This window comes from Odontesthes bonariensis, chromosome 18 (assembly GCF_027942865.1).
Source record: "Odontesthes bonariensis isolate fOdoBon6 chromosome 18, fOdoBon6.hap1, whole genome shotgun sequence".
NCBI classification, from domain to species: Eukaryota; Metazoa; Chordata; class Actinopteri; order Atheriniformes; family Atherinopsidae; genus Odontesthes; species Odontesthes bonariensis.
This window is the reverse complement of record NC_134523.1, coordinates 15142135-15159998: the sequence shown is the minus strand read 5'-3', so window position 1 is coordinate 15159998 and position 17864 is coordinate 15142135. Positions and strand designations below refer to the sequence as shown.

Sequence of the window (17864 nt, the reverse complement as noted above, 5' to 3'; positions counted from 1 at the left end):
TGCCCTGTTTTTGCCTCATAAGAGAAGTTCATTTATGAACCTGCAAACTTGGAAGTTTCTATGCAAAAACACAGAAAGGAAGAAGAAAAAAGATGGCAAACTGGTGAGATCTAAACATTCAGTCTTTTGAGATGTATTTATATAATGCAGGCGATGTAATGCCTTTAGTATAAATGCAACATTTAAGATGGAGGCATGTGCTATAAAGCAAAACCAATGAGCACAGTGTGCAAGTAAAGAATAAGTTTACACATTTGACACATTTTCACTGTTTTCTTTATTCATGTTAGTAAGTTAAGGTCATTTAAAGGGTGTTTCTAAACTGAACATAGGTGTGAGTGTGAGCACGCATGGTTGTTTGTGTCTCTGGGTTAGCCCTGAGATGGTCTTGAGACCTTCAGAGAATATGATCTGCCTCTTGGGCGTTGTCCACGGAGATAGGCCCCAGTCTCACTGCGACGAGAACAGGATAAAGCAGGTGCATTGATTGCATGGCTGGCTTACTTCTCACTTCTTCTAACTCTTTCATCCCTCTGAATTCGAGAAAACAATATTAGTAAAAGATTCCTCCGACTTTAGGAATGAAATGTTATATTAATCAGACTATTAATGATATATGAACTAAGCCCTCTATAAAAACACAGAATGTATATGTGAATAAATCTAGGACATTTGGTGTATGCAAGTGCTGTTGAAAATTGTGATTTTCTTGACAGAAACACACATCAACAGAGCGTAACATCTCCCACGGAGGCTCTGAAACTAACAGCAGCAATTTTCGCACAAAAACAGAAGACATTGAGGGCTTATCTATTACTTATTATTATTTATTTTTTTATTTTTAACCTGTCGTGAAAGGCAGCTGGGAGCTTGTTATCTGTTCTGCTGTGTGGGTCTGACGAAAAACAGCAAACCAACCAGAGACTTGTTTATCAGAAATACTCCAGGATGGGTCCAGTTTGATGCCATCCCTTCAAATTGGTTGTCGGCACTTGCCTCTTCCCTGCGAGATAGAGGTAAACTGGACCTTGTACTCCCAGAGCACCACTTATAAAGCTGTTACTACGTGCAATGGGAAAGTATATTTACTGGCTTGTTTTAGCAGGTGTAAACGCATTAAAAAACATGTTCAAATGTGACTTTTGCAGTAACAACAGTATGACATCATCACAGCACTGATCAAGACAATCATTTTTAATAAATGGTGATTTAAACTAATTGAAATAAGTTGGGTTAACAAAATACAATAGTGATGTTTTTGATGGAAAAGCCCAAAATCTTCAAATCGATCAGCACATTTATGAGAATACATTTCTGTGTGTGACATGTTGGAGAAAGCAACCATCTCAGATAACTTCCACTCACTATCTATTCACAAATTGCATTTATTTGTGGCTGAATTAGCTGCCGATGAGGAAAAAAAAATACTTTTTTTTCCCCATCACCAACAATTTGCATCTGTTAAAATCACAATTTTTTTTTTTTTTACTTATCTTAAATTCGATGTTTTTTGCTCCTTTAACGAGGTTGAAACGTCTGGCTGTTTTTTTCTTTCGTCAAATGTCTCAAAGTCCTCAAAAGAGTATACACAACACCACTCTACTTTCCTCCTCTTTCATGCTCAAATACATATTATATATTATACATATATACACATAGAGAGTTAATTGTAAGGTAGTTAAAACTGAACAATTGCTTTAGCAAGGCCATTGAAAACAGTTCTTAACGACATACATTTAAAGAACTTGTCTGTTTTTGCTACTTTCTGCAACTTTAAGAGTCGGCGTTGTCGACACTGAGTAATTTATTCGGTTAATTACAAATCGCAGCTTTATAGCGAGCAGCTAAGGCTGTACTTTTTTACTTTTTTTTTTTTTTTTGGTTGTTGTTGGTAACAATTTCCTAGAAGTGCGACTGGGATAACCGTGCGTGTCGCTTTAAGAGTCTGTGTTTTTGACTTTACTCAGGTGGTCGATTCACTTTAGTATCAACCGTGTAAATAAGTGAGATAAGAGTGCGTGTCACTTTAAGAGTCAGTCTTCGGGTGGCTTCTTGATATTAATAGAGCTGCTGTGTCTTCCTCCTCTGACGTAATGCTCACAGCCTACAGAGAGACAGGCAGAGAGGTCCTGTCACAGCAAAGCGATAACACCAGTCTGAGAAAAAAAAAAAGAAAGACGAAAAAAAAAGGAAAAAAGATAACGAGCTGCTCTGCTTTGGTTTGCTGTGGCCAGCAAATCCGGGCGGCCGAATAACAAACTATACCGACGGAATATTGCAACACCAGAGCCAAACTCACCCCCTAATCAGTCGGCATTAGCCTAGTTTATGTGCCGCCGTGAAGCCTTAACTATCTCTCTTTCCCTCTCAGACTAAAGAAAAAAAGAGACAGCCAAGACACAGTCACCCCGTCCGACATCATCAACAAACAAAAACCCCACAAAGAGACGAGCCAGCCAGCCAGCCAGCCAGCCACCATCTTAACAGGCTGCTCAAAGAGACACACACAGAGAAAAGAGGCTAATGCTTATTTTTGATCAACAGGTAAGGAGCACCAAAAGAAACACTAGCAACACGAATACACACCATGCATACAACCCCTCTCCACTACGCGGTGCAGGGGCTTTTTTTTTTTTTTTTAAAGAAGATATACATCGGCGATGCAGGTCTGGAGTTGTAGATGGCGATATGCATGCTCCCGGACAAGTGGGAGGATGAATTTAGTTCGTCCTAAAAGGAAGCCGCGTGATTTGGAGACAAAATTGTTGCTGTTAGCCGTTTGTAGTTTTTTACGACGGGCAGCAGTCGGTTTGCGTCTTATGTAACTAACGGCCTGAGCAGCGTCGGTGAGGAAAGAGGGATCTGCTGAATGAGAGGGAGGAAGAGAGCAGCACCGCTTTGAATTCACATGGCAATTTACATTTAGGTTAGGACACCCAAACGCTACTCAAATACAAATTGGGGGGGGCTGCCGGGAACAGCCACTTCTTTGATATAAGACTTGAGTTTGAAGCCAACAAGCAAGGGGGACGTGGAGTAGACGCCTGAAGTAGGTTTGTGCTTTCTCTTAAGTTTTGATTCTTGCTCTTTTTTTTTTTTTTGGTTGTTGCCTTCAGTTGACGAGAAGTGGCACCAGCCGGCGACTCGGGAGTGATGTGTCACAACAGAGTAACTCCGGTGTAACTATCCGGCTGGGTGTTACTTTTTGTTTTCATTGATAACTTTTTCTTTCCCTTATCAAGAGTGCAAACTTGGTTCTCAAGTTCAGATTTCTTCATCCTCCGAGTGACGCACGTCGCAGGGACAGAGGGGAAAGCGCCTAAAAGATGAATACTTGGGTGTTTGTGGTTCATTTTTTTTTTTGGGGGGGGGGGGTAAATGGGGGGGAGCAAGTGGGAGTCCAGGGTGCAAACTTATTTTGGACAAACAGATGGTTTACAACCGATATGGCGCTCGTCTTCGCACCTCTTTCATTGTTGCGAGGAGCGCGTGGTGGATGCGAATCGTCGCTAAAGATCACCCAAACATGTCCTCTTATCATCTTTAAAGGAAACACACGTGCACGTTTAGCTGGCGTGGAGCGCGTTTATTTATTTGTTGTTGTTTGCAGGACTTTTGGTGAGTGATGCCGGGAAGCCTGAGTTGCATTTCCACTCAACTTTGAAAAAGTCCCCCCCCCCCCCACTCCTCCTCCTCCTCCTCCTCGTTGTAAGAAACTGTGATGTTCCTTTGAGATAAGGGAGCTGGGTAGGCATGACAACTCAGTGGGGAGAGCAGAGTATGTGAAGCCAGTACAATGAGGCACACACTGCAAGGAAGCTTTTTACACCAGAATTCACCAGAATTCTGCAAAGTATGGCCTCCAAAGAGCTGCCTATGCGTGGAGCGACTTTTATTCAGCAGATAACCCCAGTGTTTTTAAAAAAAAAAACTAAAAAAAAAAGAAGCAGAGCAGGCCCTCACTTGTTTGACTCTACACTTTGTATTCCTTCGAGCAGCCCATTGAATAACCACGAGAGGTTTTAAAACGAAGCCACATACACCGTCGCGCAGAAATGATCCCAAAAAGTAATGTTTGAATGTGTGTTTTTGAGGTTTTGGCCGCCTTGCGTGTTCTAAAACGTTTCCTCCGAGCTCAAAATTCAGTGATGACTCGGGCAGGTTTTCAGCCACGGCTCGAGGGAAAAGTTATCCGGACGCATCTGTCCGGCTCGATAGAGAGAGAGAGAGAGACAGACGATGTGTTGAACTTTTAAAGTTTGGTTTGTGCCGCAGTTACGCCTGCAGCATGCTAACAACACCAGTCTGATCCTGAGAGGTGCTGAGTGGAAGTTTCACACAAAGGATAGGAAGAGACGTGTTTTTTTTTTTTTATCTTGCTTTTTCTCTTTCTTTTATTTTGGGGGGAAGAAAGGAGAAGTTTAGAAAATACTGTCCGGGCCTAATCGGGTCACGGAAGCTCCGGTGTGTTCAGTTCCACGTTTAAGACCTCCCCGTGAGGATTTTCACATCGGTTCGGCGATGCTTTGTATGTGTCACGCTGACATATTTCTTAACAGTTCTTCAAATTCCTGTCAGTGTGATCGGCTTTTAACTTGTCCCTCTTTTCTGAAAGCTAACAGAGATATAATCACTCAGTGAGTTTGATCCTCGTCGCAGCAGGTCGAGGCATGAAGCAAATCAGGATCTTGTGCTTTTAATCGACTTCCATTTCTCCTAAAGACTTTCAATTACGCTGGTGATATTTCTAGGCTTTGCTTTGAAGTCCTCATACGTCCATCTCGTCTGTTGGTGTTTTTTGGCCTCGCCTCCGACACACCAGCCGTCTGCACTCCCCCAACCTCCCTTAAACAGCTTAAACATGCCATGTCAAACTTTTACAACTTTTAACAGTCTTCTATAACATCGCTGAGATCCTCCAAAGTATCAATCTGGTGCGGCAGCGTTTTGAAATGTTCCGCTTTCCAGACACTGGATATTATTGTATCTTACGGCCTTGTTCGTAGCTGCTATTAAACGTCAAAACAGTTGACAACTTCCTAAAGAGAGCCTCTTGCTTGTAAAACCCATTCCCGTATGTGTGTGTGAGACGGAGTGGGAGACAGCAAAGTGCTTGGAGACAGCCACGGCTCACTCATATGGCTGCAATATGTGAAGTCCCTGTGGTGGAGCTCCGAGGAGAGAAAGTTTAGAGAGAGAGGCAGAGAGAGCACATGGAGTGAGGGGAGTCAGAAATGTCCTGTTCAACTAGCTGGAATGTATCTCCCCGCGTTTTATTGATGGCTTGATGTTCTGGAAGACACGAGGAACAACTGTAGTGACTCTGCGGGCTGCCATGTATTTGTTTCTGGTTGTTTCAAAGCGGGACGGCACTCCAGCAGCAGAAGGCCGGCTTCAGACGGAGCGGGAAAGGAAACCTGCTCCCAGCAGCCTTTAGGGGGGAGAAATAGAAGGGACTTCGGTGGCAGAGCTGCGATCTGTTTCCCGCCGCCTTAAGAGAAGCCTTACAGACCCGATGAGATTGTGAATTCTACACCGTGACAAAAAAAAAAAAAAAAAAAAATCACATCATTTCACCGACCTTCCAAAAGAACTAAAACTTGGATCGAGTTTATGGGATTGATGAAGGTCTGCGACACCTCCACCAACCCCCCCCTGTAGCTCCTCTTCAGCATGCTACAGCAGAAGTTTAATGTGAGGTAAAGCATCTTATTTGCTTCAGTTACTGGCTGAGGTTTTCATCACCGGTTAAGGGAAAACCTTAAATAAACCTAAAATTCCTCTGCTCTGTTGTTCTCCCTCTGCTCCAAACTGATGCATGTACTTTTGGCTTTTTTTCTTTCTTTCTTTCGTTTCATAACAAGAACTGATGACTGATTTATTTTCTTCTTGAGTTATTTTTTTTGTTGCAACCTCGTCTTCTCGTGGATTTGCCTGAGACCAGTCTTCTGTGATTGACCTGCTGATGAGTGAACTTTTTAATTGTTGTTTCCCCACATAGGAGGACAAGTTCCAGTTCTGCTGTTGCCTTTTCCTTTTTGTGTATCCATGTCGGGTAATTAGATGTACGGGGAAGCCTCGCTCGAGCCGTTTGTTACAAGTGCTATCAGCTGACGCTCGCTTAGCATCCCGATGCGAAACCATTTGCTCTTTGCCTTTATGTGAACTCGCAGCTCCTATTTATTTCTAATTTCTAATCCCATTTATTTCTGATCACGACTGTCCCAACTCTCACTGTATCCCATAAACAGGAAAAGATAGCATCTATTAGAGCAATCAGCCGTTATTCATCTCGGCCCTGCCTGCTGTTGGGATAAAGGAAAACACCCATTTGTCACGGATAGTTTATTTAAAGGAAAAACTTTTTTTTACAAGGCTTCTGGCTCTCTTGGCACTTGGTTCTCAAGCTAGCACTTTAAAAAAACTTATTTTTTTTTATTACCCCTCGTCCCGTTTTGCTCATAACCCAAGGACGCAATTGTTGACTTATTTCACTGTCTGGGCATATTGCTTTTGGTCTTTGGTGACTTTATATTAGCCGTATGTAACGCTGGTGATACAGAGGTTTGAGTTTATTCTCTTGCTGCATTTACTGGAAGTCAGTCTGGAAAAAAAAGGGCTGCTAAATGCCCGAAATGTCATCCCCACTCTGCCTGTGGTTTGTGCAGTCTTGTTTAGGCTTGAGTTTGTCTCTAATGTCTTTGGTCTATTTCAGACTTTTAACGTCTGTGTTTTAGATGGCCTGCTTCAGATAATGAGCACATGGTCTAGGTTTAGGGTGAAATTATTCTTTTTTTTTCTTCTCCTCTTGTTTGTTTAAAAAAAAAAAAAAAAATCTACAAAGATTTTTTTTTTTTTTGGGAGGAGGAGGGGTGGGGGTGGGGATGTAAATCCTAAATATAGGACACTTTTTTTTTTTTTTCTCTCTGTCTCTCTTTGATCCAAGAGGGTAAAAATCCTTCTGTCACGACACAGTGGAAACCGACAATTGTGATTGAGTGGAGTCTAACACGCACGACACCAGGGTGGTGGGACAGGCAACAGCAGAGCGCTGTGGCCACAAAGACTTTCTCGTTGCTCTAAGTTTGTGATGTTACGACACACAACACCTGCTCACTCCTCGGACGTCTCTTTTGTGCGAGCGTGAGAAGAAGAAAAAAAAAAAAAAAAGTCGAACTCTGGCAGGTAACGCTCGTCGCAGACATGTATTACAGAGTTTTACAGTATCAGAAATAACTAGGAGGCCGTTTACAGCCGTTTGCAGCGTCGGGGTTGATAGGCAGCTAGTAAAATGAAACCTGCTGGGTTTGGCTGTGTGATGTGCTCTGAGTTGTGAGCACTGACTGGTTTGACTCAGCAGCATGTGAGTTACTGCGATGCTTCCTGTACACCCAGACGTTCAGCTATCAATCACTGTTCCGATGAGTTTTGACCTTGTGTGAGAACAGCGTGACGGATTCGCCCCGGCCGTGTGCTCGATGATATAAAACAAGACACAATTGAAACTGAATTCTCATTCTCATACTTCGCACTGCCGAAGTATCTGCGGTGTCTTCCAGGTGTCGGACAGCTTGACTTGTGCGCACTCGTAAGGCTTTGCATCGGTGTTCAAACTCCCACCTTTTCCCCCGAGAGTAGCTACAGGTGTTGCAGGTTAGAATGATTATTTTTGCATATGTAAAAAAAAAAAAAAAGGTGTCATCTGGAAATAAATCTAGTAGATTTCCAGTAATCGGTTGTCAGTGACTATCCTGAAACTGAGTAGACGGAATGAATTAAGTCCAGAATGCCTGATAAGATTTGTGTGAACAGAAACAGACTTTCAGGGGCTCTGAATGCTTCGGAAAGTTTGAAGCCCTGTGTTTGCACTGACTCTGCATTTCACTTTGGGATGAGAGCCATCTTTTAACGCACCGACAGTTAAACTTAACTTTGATTCACGGCAGCTTTGTCATTTGAATTAGTCTTTTTTTTCTTGTGGGACTAGGCGGTGAAACCCTAATTGTTTCATATTTAAAGATGGCATTGGAAAAAACTTTTAAGGTGAAGCGCTGAGGTATCCTTCAGTAATCGGTTTAGATCCTCTTCTGATGATTGTTTTTTTTTAATTATTTATGGCTCTCGGTGAAATGAACCAATTATACTTGCAACTGTCACAACAGAAGCTCGTGGGCTATGTCTTCATTTATGTGTGATTAGTATGTAAAAAAAACACTCAACTCAGAATAACCATCATAAGAACTTCGGCAATTGTTGACAATGACTTTTAAAGAGCATATTTAACTGTAATATTGACTTTAAAAAGATTTGTACTTCTCTGGTGCACTAATCCGTCATCCAGTGTGTGATGAGGACCAAAACTGATCTAAACTCGTGTTGTCGAGAGCGTGTTTCTCCTCTGATTTCTTCCGTGCACTCGTGAGCAAAGCCCCACGTGTAATTGTAACACACAAACACCAGCGAAAATGAACTACGGAAAATGTGACAGTGGCATGAATTTGACTTGTGCTGTAAGCTTCCTCGTGTTGAGGCTGAAAACGGCTGTGCAACTTTGCACATGGGGAGAGCTCATTTTCCCCCCGAATACTGCATGCTTAAATGCGGAGAGACCTTTCTCAACTTTTTTTCGTTTCTTTTCTTTTTTACATTACTCAGGGAATCTGATCCTTGATCCTTTCGCCAGGGAATTGTCCTTAGATTTCATGCATTTAGGACAATTACCTGCTGTGAATTAACGCTTCCAGTCGTCGTTTTGCTGTAGTTTGTCCCACTTTTTTATGGTTTGAGCGTTACATTTTTTAACCAACAAATCTGTTTGCAGCAGAGCAGAGCAGAGCAGAGCAGAGCAGCTCCCGCTTTAGCTACATCAGAGTTTCCGTGCTGTTCACAGGTGATTTCGGCCCTCTGCAGCTCTGTATGTTTCATTGATACGTATCCGCTGTGATTGTTTATCCGTGCCTGTCATCTCATGCTTAGCGTGCGGTATTTGTCAGCACTTATCTGCAGACAGTGCAGCCTTGTTGATAGGTGCCTATTAGTTATTCTAAGAGTCTATTGGCACTTATCTCCTCTCATTGAGGTCAAATCTATCTAATGTGCTGCTGGCTTGTGATTGAATTGAGTCACTTATAGTTTATTTCTGTACTGAAGGTTAACTGTCTGCTGGGTCAACAGTCAAATCAAAGACCTGCACGGGCATACACGCAGGCATGTTTCTATTCTGATGCGCTCCCCTCCTATATCTGCTTCACTTTTTTATGGCTCCTTCAAGGGCCTTTTTCTTGTTGTGTCTTTATCTCTAAATCTCTCTTTCATTTTCACTGCCATGCAAGACAGGCTGCTGGGGTTAGGTGCGCCTGATCACACTGTAATCACTGTCAAAACGGCGCATTTGCTCGCTCAAAGATTGCATTTAGCTTTCGTTTCAAGTGTAAATACACACCAACGTTTGTTTGCTGTTGTGCTCCTTCTCGGCCCCAATCATACTGCTTACAATGGTTGACGTGGCACACTTTTCTGTTGCCAAGTGCAATTTTTTATCCTGTGCATGCCTTGCAGTGGCACAGCGTTAATACTGGCTAATGCTACTTTATTTCACGGATGGGCGTGTTTATATGTGTGAAATGCTCTTAGTTATCCACGCACGCACGCACATGTGCCCACAGTCTTAAGTCTGTCAACTGTAAAAATGAGCATTTTATTATGTTAATCAAGTTTTTTTTTGTGTGTGTGTTTTGCATGTGCTGTAGAGTGAAATATGGAGCCGTTTGTTTCATTATTAAAAGTGTAGAGCTCGCCTCGTCATTGCTACATCGACTGATATACTGGACTCGTTTTTTTGCTGCTTTTTTAGCCGCTGGTCTGTGCTCACACACACAAACGCACATGTAGCGACAGCCCCATTAGTATTGTAGTCTGGGATCAGGCTAAAACATCTGGCGGCTGAGTAACTTTTCAAAGTAGTCTTTGTCCTCAGTCTGTGCGCTTGCATGCATGCCTCTGTCAGTGTGTGGTTTCCTCTGTGTGTGTGTGTGTGTGCGTGTGTGTGTTAGAAGAGGCAGACTTTTTTATGGCGTCCCGTCAAATTAAAACAGAGATTTAGGCCACTAACATTTCTATTAAAGCAAGTAGCCACACCAGTCTCTGCTTTTGTAGTATTTACTTGTTTGCATTTTGTGTCTGCTTCTGGTCGTCAACTGCAGAAAACGAGGAAACGGAGATTAAGAGCGGAATTAGGAAGGTCGTTTGTGAATAGCAAGCCGGGCATGTTGGGTTATTTTATTCGCGCAGCCCTGGTTGGCCGCTCTGTCACACAGAGGAAGAAAGACCGGGGGAGATGTGACACCCTCTGGGTGTCTGGCCTGACATTTCTTCCCAAATCTGAAGCAAAGCCAGCTGTCTCACCTGCTCTTAGAGCTTTTTAATAAATTTTTTAATTTTTTACACTAAAATAATCCAGCAGCGGCAGCTTTGGGCATTAGAAGCCCTGAAAACGGTCTGAGCGGATGCACTCAGGGTTTCACTCCAAACCACATAAACACTCATCTTCTCTTACAACAGTAAAGAGTGCTTAATGCGAGCTAATGAGCTGCAAATTTTTCTTTTAATTCTGATGATTGCCATGATTTTTCTAACCAGAGCTGCTATGTTATAATGCGAAGCCGGTATTTATTGTCCCTCATATTTTAAAAATAGATAATGTCGTGTCTTCTTTAGCTGGAGCGACTAATTAGTTTGTCAAACAACAAGAACCTTATTCATCATTTCTTCCTTTCTCACGTCTGAGTTTCTTTCCGCTTTTGTTCGGAAACAGCAAACATTTCACTCACCTGACTTATCGCAGGAATTATCGGCTGCTGGTTTTGCTTGTGTCATTTTCCTCAAGGTTTTTCTTCTCGGTTTGCGGCCGTTTCATTTGCTCCACACCAGCTAATGAAAACGGGCCTCTGGTGCATATTTTTCTATTCAATGGAATCTTAAAAAGTTTGGTTCACAGCTCGGGTTTTCTGGCTTCAGAGACGAGCGGAATCACCAAGGAACTAGTCATCGTAGGATGAACTGATAACAAAAATGTGTTATCAGTTGTTGAACCTGCAATTTATTACTTTGTCAGGGCATGTTATTCCGACGGTGGACTTCTTATATTTTTCATGAACGGGTGACATTGTAATTTCCCCCTCGGGGGATTAATAAAGTATTTTTGAATTGAATTGAATTGAATTGACATACTCGCCAAGAAAGTCACGATGCTACCAAAGTTTCCACGGCGACTAAACTGCAACTTAACTGCCTCTGGTTCATTTTTATGACACTGTTACCATCTAATGTCGATCTAATCTCATCATTTTGTTTGCTATTTATTAGATAATGTCGAAACATTTCAGTGCCTCTCAATGTCTTGCATTAAATTATTCTACAGCTGCGCTTGTCTACTTTTCATTAATGAGTAAACAAGCAGTCCGAACATCTTAGTCTCAATCCCCTCGTCATTTAATGTTTTAAAAAGCATGTGTTTTATATATGAATATAAAAGCTGCATCTTTTCAGTGCCAGTGTCTCAGTACTGTGTATACTGTTGATAGCTATATGATAATGGCTACTCGACTTGCTCTACCAGTGAAGTTTGCGAAAGCAACTCCGAAATCTTCAACTCTGGGTTTCTACGATCGAATAAGCCCGTTAATCCTTTGCTGAGATAGTTTCCACAGATTTGGCGAGTCTCTTCCGTCTCGCAGAGTCGGAGGGCAAATTTGTTTCTTCTTGGATGATAAGTCAGGTTTGCTGTGTTCCCTCGGGGTGGCAGACATTGCATCAAGGGGAAAACGGCTCATGTCGGCTGTATTACCAAAGTATGTCAGCTTTACGAAGCAGATGTCAAAACACCACACACGTTTTCCCCAGTTCGTGTTTTCCAATAAGTTTTCCACAAGTCATAGATATCCCTGCGTGACAATGGAGCTAAATGAAGCTTTATTTTATTGTTAGGATCCATGTGAATATGTAGCTATTTTGAGTGGGAGCGTTAAAAACAGAAGGTGCTCATCTCCTCAGAAGTCACAGTTTGATTTGGAACCATCGTTGTGAGACCGGAGATTCACAGAGATAAAAGATTTGTTTCCATCAGCAAATTTCTTCTTCTGGGTAAAAATAATCTTGATGGTCAGCATGTTTTTTTTTTTCTTTTTTTCTATGAGTGTCTTTAAAAGAGGAAGTGTTGTCATATCATTAAAAGCAGACTGTGTTTAACAGTCATACGGTCTGATAAGTGATGTGTGTTATGGCCGACTTCTTCCTTCTCTTTTCTTTGTCTGAAAACTGAAAAAGTCCTCGCTCTGATAAGCGTTGGAACAGTGTGTTTTTGAAGTCTCCTCTGTGTGAAAAAGTGGTTGCACGGATAGATGGATGATGGAGGGAGGGAGATGGTTCTGTTTTTTTGAAATGGAAATTAAGGGGGCACACATCTGGGGGTCTTTCAGACCTTTGTGGAGGGAGAAGAAGAGGTGGGTGTCGGAGGCCCACAGTTGGAAGTGTGTGTGGGTCTGTTGGGGTAATCGGGGGGTGGGGATCACGCCAGAATGGACTGATAGAGGCAAGAGGAAAGGGTAGTTTTTCATTTCTTGGAAGGTAGGAAGTGGGAGATAAGCAAAATAGGATAAAGAGGCATTCCTGGTTAGCGCTGGGCTGTGAGGAATGAAGAAAATGATAGACTGATTGGTGGAGGAAGAAAAAGGAAACGCATTAAGTGAAACAAAAGAGACCATAATTGACATAAGGATGCCTCACATCAAGAAGAAGAGAATGGAAATGGGGTAAGAAAAGACGTGGAAGGAAGGAGGGATAGACAACAGAAGGACAGACTCATTTGCATGAACATGAGGAGGGAAACTGGGGCGAGAAAAGGGGCCAAAGATCACTTGCTATGGTTGAAAACTTTACGGCTGACAGTTAAATTTACCTCAGGCCTATGTGTGAGAGTGCACCCGTTTGTGTGTGTGTGTGTGTGTTGCTGTGGGTGGAATAGCACAGTGGGGGGCATGGCGTTTGTTCTGCAACATGGCTTTTGGGCTTTTTAGTGCTTCACACTCAAGTTGTCCTCTTCCCTTTTTCTTTTAAGAGACTGATTTCATCTGGCTGTAGGAATCTCTCTCTGCCTCCCTCATTCTCTTGCAAATTCTCTTTTTTAAGCGTTCCGATTAGATTCCCATCCCATTTAAAAATGTCAGCGCTGTTGTCCCCACTGTCTTGTTTGGGAGAAGTCGAAGGAAACTATGGTGAAACTCGTGCGGTTAGAGATTTTTCAGGACAGCCTCTCCAAAAGTGTGCTCAGCCGGAGTCTTCTTCAGCCTGGCCGATCTCAGATGTCTGAAGATGAGCTGGGACCGGTGGCCAAAAAAGTGAGTCTGCTGTTTAGTGGAAACGCACGAGTGACGATCGTGCAAAAATTGCTGAACAATGTGCAGTTTAACGCCCTCCCGTGCGATACAGTCCCGTAAGCCTGCAGGATCAGTGTGCCGTGCGGCTCCAGCCTCTCTGTCGTACCTGCCTGCTTCGTACGTGTTAGGCTCTGACCAGCACATTTCAGATCACTTTCCACTTACTGTGAACAGATTTACTTTCGTTTCTAAGAACTGCAAATGGAAATGTGCTCACAGTTTACGACATTTTACCCAGTGAAAGATTTGTGTGATTGTTCACGACAAAAAACCCCAAAAATTTCAAATTGAAGGAACTTTCTAAAGTGCACCTGGTTATCGGACCTTCTCCGTGTGAAATGAATGTGCTGTTTTTGGCCTCGTTGCATAGGTTTATAGGTTGCAGCTCGGTGTCTAACTGACTATGGTTAAAAAAAAAAAAAAAAAAGAGGCCTCATTTTAACATTTTATGTGCAGGTCATTGATTTGGAAAGTTTGAATTCTTGGAAAAAAAACATGTTGCTGTGGGCTCTCATGTAAATCTGAGCGGTCACAGGTTGTAGCTGATCGATGCGTGTCTGAAAAACTGTGAGAAACATTTTTCTGATATTGTCTTTTTTTTAAATACATTTTTTTTTGGAAACTGTCCTGTAGTCTAGACTATGTGAGGAATGATACGGCTCCAGGGCATTTATGAGTTAGTTTTTCTCCCCTTTTTGCAAGTGATCGGTGCATCATCATCTGTAACATGATCTTGCAACACTTTTGGAAAATGAACAGCACTTTGGCATACAGACACCAGGTCAGTTTTGTAACTTTCCTAAAGAATTCTCGGGAAGTGAACGCTTCTTACTCCGAGTGTCCGTTCTGAAAATGCTTCATTAAAGAGCTTGGAGTGAGTCACCGTGATAGAATGATCGTGTTTGGCTTTGAATTTTGATTTGCGTCCAGTTTTGTATGGAGCCCAGCCCTACACGGACATCTCGAGGGCCCCGAAAAGTCTCTGTGTTGATTCCCGATAGTGCTCAACTGGGACACGCTGCTTCACTTGGACAGCGTGCAGATAGAAGGGCTCTGGAAAGGAGTATAATGTCAACATTGTGGCTTGAAAATGTTCCGCTGTGTGTACTTGTGTGAGTGCGTGTGCATCTTAAGTTTGTCCAGACGTTTTTCCCGTCGGGGCCGGGCGCTTGCAGGAAACGTCCGATCCTCCAGGAGTGGAAAACGTGTGTGCGCATGAGAAAAAAAGTCGTGTCGAGTGGCAAGTGTGTCGCAGTGAGTGCGTGGTTCAGTGTGTGTGACTGACGTAATGTTTGAGCTTACCCAGACAGAGAGAAACCAAACCGTGACACACACGCACACACAGGGGTGTGTGCGTGTGTGTGTTTTAAAATCATCAGATATGTCTGGCACACTTGAGCAGACTGGTGAGATGTTTGTGCGTGTGTGTGTGTGTGTCTGTTTCTGGCAGAAGTGTAGTTTGTTTTCCGTATTTTTGGGGGAAAGACAGCCAGGCAAGAGTCAACAATCAACATGTTGATTTATGCAGCTACTAGTTCCTTCCATTACTCCTACAACCACCACTGAAGCAGAGTTTGTTCTCCATTATTTTTGATGTATGAGAGTCTTAGCTGTGGAGAGCAAGGTCAGAATCAACAGTCCCGTGTTGATTTATGCAGCTCATGGTTCCCGGCTACAATTGTACATAAAGGCGAGACATTAACACCACTCGCTAGGCAAACGCGAGTACTCCCTTGATTGTGGCTGCTAAGTTTGTCTCCTTCGCCAGCCACAGCAGGCGTTTACCAGTAATTACTGAGGTTTTTCTTCACACCTGTTTCTTGAAGTCTAGCAATGTTTGGGGCCAGTAGTGTCAACCCCCCCCCCCCCCAAATCGTGGAGAGACACATCTGTAGTTTATTTAGTTATTGTGATCTAAAACGACTCATTTCTAAATTTGAATGAGAGTTAATAATACAACAAACGGCAAATAATAAAGGAACAAAAGAGTAATTTTTAGTTCTGTTCATGAAGTACGTTACGTAAAAATTTTCCACCGAAAGACACTGAGATTGATAGGATGTGATCTGTGACTTTTAATAACACTGTTAAACGCCTAAAGCTTAGTCAGTATTTTAACAAAACTGGTATTGTAAATAGTATTGGTGTACGGGTGGGTGGCATTGTGTCAGAGCCCCAACTTGAAAGCTCTGGGCGTTGCTCACAGCGCTCAGGAGACGGACCACTCCCTCAACTTTCACCTAAGCTGCTGAAAGAGCTGGTTGATCAAGCTTACTTAGTGATTTTCACAAGCACAAAGAAGCACTCTGTTATTGTGTCACAACACAACTGATAAAGTGGATTCTGCCTTGTTCTTTAAGCTGGCGCACAGATAGCCGGCAAAGCAGCTCACCAGCAAACTAGATCAGTGCAGACAGTGTGAGTCAGAGCAAACTCTCCACGGTAGATATTGACACAGATAGTAAACGCAGCACAGAAAGTTGTGGTTGTGCGTTCCTTGGCGCATGTACACATGTGCTTAATTAGATGAGTGCTATTAGATGCTGTCGGGTTGATGATTAATAATTTTCGTCCTAGCTTCTCACGCACTTATTTGTTTCCTAAATTGTCCTTGTTTTCTAAATTCTTCCCATTTGTCTAGGTACCTAACTTACTGCACTTACTCTAGCACTAGTTATGCTCTTAGCTGTTTGATTTTGGAAGGAAATGCACTTATGATTTCTTGTGACCTGAAGTTCTTTTGCCTACAGATGTGGAACTCACTTATTGTAAGTCGCTTTGGATAAAAGCGTCTGCAAAATGATCGTAATGTAATGTAATAAATCTGCCAAATGTTTTAGTTTATTATTTAATTAGAAAATCTGAAAAAAAAAGGATTTCAGAATGGTCTAGATTTCAAGTTTCCTGCAAAAAAGAAAAGGAAAGAAATCCTTAAATATCAGTTTTACAATAAAAGTAAAGCTCACTTTGTTATGAGCTCATGTTTGGTCAACCGATTCACGACCTGAGTTGTTTTTTTTTGCTTTTTTTGCACTGAACTTTTATCCAAACTGTGAATTTGAGTGATTAGCTGAAATAAATCCACACTCGGTGTGTTCCGTCTGCCTGTTTGACATCAGCAGTCAGTGTCAGCTGCTCCTCGACTGCTCAGTTGTCGGGTCCGTTTCTCTGACGCGTCGTCCTCTGGGAGCCATGAGTATTTTCCAGCTGGGTGTTAAAAACCGTACTGTTTTACTGTTCCGTCAGTCGGTCAGAAACGGATAATTCCTCGGGCAGAGTTTTCACTCCCTGACTGAAAGTGGTACCTTGGATTTAAGACGGGACTAGTACAGAATATTCTTTTTATTCCCCAGGCACTGTAAGGGGGCTCTGATCGATCGGGCACCAATGGTTATCGGCTTGTATTTGTCCTAAATGATTTGATCGATGGCCACTAAGAAGCCTGATCAGACAGTGTTTTCTCCTTTTCTTTTATTTACTCATTTATTTCTTTTTGTCCTAAGTGGAGAGGAGAGCTGCACTATCTGCAGTGTGAGTACTCCGAACTGGAGTTAAGGCAGGTAACTTTGTTATTTTGAGCTATTGAGGCTTCATATCTAGGTCAGTTATTTCTCTCTCAGACACAAAACTCTAACACAGACCCACTCTCGCATTATTTATCAAGTAAATAATGTAAACAAACCAAAAAATGAAACCCCTCGCCCTCACCTGATAATGTCAGCGCCGCAAGCAGCAGGCAGACCCCCCCGCACCGCCAGGTGGGGCATCGTTGGAGCTGGCTGCATGTCCCTGTGTTATCACAGGTTTAATGAACATTTCCAAACAAGCGTTAATCCGTCATAAACGATGTGGAACCTACGTCTGACAGTCGGTGTGTGTTGTTGTTTTTTCTTTAAGCGCGCAGTCAGAAGCCCGAGACAGACGTACGCTAGCCAGCGTATGGACATCGAACGGCGTTGCTGGAGCTTTGTTTCTTTGACACTGGGGATACAGGCGCAGCTCTCATTTTTCTCGCTTGAATTGAATAACTGCAAATCATTCGGGATCATTGAATCGGTGGGACGCAGTGTGATTCACTTTACCTTGATATGTTGTTGTCATTTAGCTCCAGGCTCTCCCCGATAACCAGGAACAGGCTGCTCAACAGGCAGGTGTTTCGATGGAAATGTTGCCTCACGGTAAATCAGCTGCTGTCAACTCATCGTAGCTTCTCATCAGTTAGTTGAATACTTATATACCGATACCAATACTGATATCGCTACCTGCGATCAGTGATTGGCGATCGGCCTCGAAAATCTGGACAGGAGCACTTTTAAAGTAACGCGGCACTTTATCTTCTAGTTTAACTCTTCAATTCTGCGTGTCTATCCCTTTAGGACAGGGTTTTAATATTTGGGTAATTCTCCTTCTCCCTTTACATCTCGATGAAAG

The 17864-nt window shown here is 42.7% G+C and overlaps 1 protein-coding gene across 5 annotated transcripts in view; it reads left to right on the top strand.

The window, feature by feature from the left end:
* Positions 1–2059: 2059 nt before the first annotated feature.
* The window catches only part of trps1 (trichorhinophalangeal syndrome I), a 115696-nt gene continuing 99891 nt past the window's right edge, over positions 2060–17864 (top strand). For 2 of the 5 annotated variants that reach the window (XM_075449083.1, XM_075449079.1), the window contains exon 1: positions 2060–2544. The gene's annotated coding sequence lies outside the window, so the exon portion shown is untranslated. Of the gene's footprint in view, positions 2545–2696; positions 3054–5608; positions 5700–17864 lie in introns of those variants that run through there. The other 3 variants (XM_075449081.1, XM_075449080.1, XM_075449082.1) reach the window with 3 other exon arrangements.